Source organism: Chrysochloris asiatica, unplaced genomic scaffold, assembly GCF_000296735.1.
Source record: "Chrysochloris asiatica unplaced genomic scaffold, ChrAsi1.0 scaffold00012, whole genome shotgun sequence".
In the NCBI taxonomy this organism is placed as follows: domain Eukaryota; kingdom Metazoa; phylum Chordata; class Mammalia; order Afrosoricida; family Chrysochloridae; genus Chrysochloris; species Chrysochloris asiatica.
In genome coordinates, this window is record NW_006408530.1 from 2,378,484 (window position 1) to 2,380,123 (window position 1,640).

Consider the following 1,640-nt stretch of genomic DNA (forward strand, 5'->3'; position numbering starts at 1 on the left):
AACAAAATCAGTTTAGGTGTTATCTATGTTCAGGGCACTCAATCTGGAAGTAGTTCATGGAGGTTTTAGTGTTGGTTAGGTGTAGGGGGACTGATTAAATGCGGTCTGGTGGCTCTGCACATTCTATAAATCTGCAGTGGAGCTCTCCTGAATTCAGGTACCATAGCAGCACAGTCAGACCCCACTTCACACTGACATGGTTCACAACCATGTGGGCACAAAAGCATAGAGAGTCGAGTCTGTGCTGGGGGTGAATGAGGGTCAGAGTTGGCCACATATCTGGTCACCAGGATTGCTTGGGGAAAAAGAAAGAATCCCACCTCTCCTATAACCTATGTAAATTGGCTCTACCAGGCCACCCACTGTTGCCAAAGTTGCTCAAAAAAGTTTAAGATTGTGGCCCTGCATCTGACTGATGGTTCACCAGTCAGTGTTTAGCTTTTCCGCCCAGCAAGCACTTAATTCACTTTCCTAACTTTCCTCAGAAATTCTGGGTTCTAAGATTTTCATCTGTTTTTTATTTGTTTTCTCTTATCTTTGTTGTAGAGGGGCTATGTAATGAGTCTTCCTAGCTCACCATCTTGCTGGAAGTCTCATTCCTGTGTTTTTAATGACCTGTTGATTTCTTCCTATATGCTTTTCTTGATTTCATCCCACAATTCTTCTAGTGTTGGATCATTAGTGTCTAATGCATCAAATCTGTTCTTGAGATAGTATATAAATTCACATAGGATATCATCAAGATGATATTTTGGCACTCATGAAATTGTTTTCATTTTCTTTAGCTTCAGCCTGAACTTCCACTTGAGGAATCAGTAGTCTGTTCCAGATGACCATTCTTATTTTGGCTGATGATATGAAGTTTTCTACCATATCTTCCCACAGACACAGGTAATTTGACTTCTGTGTATCCACCTCATGAGGTAAATGTGTATAATCACACTTCATAGATTTTCAGAAAGGTATTAGCAATAAATATGTCATTGGTCTTGCAATGTTCTATCGTGTTTTCTTTAGAATAATTTCTATCACCAAGGTCATAATTTCCAACTAATGATCTTTACTTTTATTTCTAACCCTCACATTCCAATCATCAATAATTATTTATTCATCTTTATTGCATGTTTAATCATTTCAGATTTAAAAAGTTGATATAATTCTTCAGTGTCATCATCAATGACTTTAGTGGTTGGTGCATAGATTTGAATAATCGTGGTATTAAGTAGACTTCCGTTTAGGCATATAGCCATTATCCAATCACAGACAGCATTGCACTTCAAGATAGATCTTAAAATGTTATTTTTGAAAATGAATGCCATGTGATTCTCTTCTATTTGTGATTCCTGGCATAGTGAACAATAAGATTGTCTGATTCCAAATGGCAAATGCAAGTACATTTCAGATCACTAATAGCTATGATATTGATCTTTATGCATTCCATTTCATTTTTGACAATTTCAAATTATCCTAGATTCATACTCCATATGGTCTATGTTTTGATTGTTAATGGATCTTTTCAATTGTTTGTCCTCATATTGAGTTGAGCCCATTAGAACATGAAGGTCCTGAAATCATTGCTCCATTCATGTCATTATGGTCAATTCTATTCTGAGGTGGCAACTCTTCTTCAGTAGTCTTTT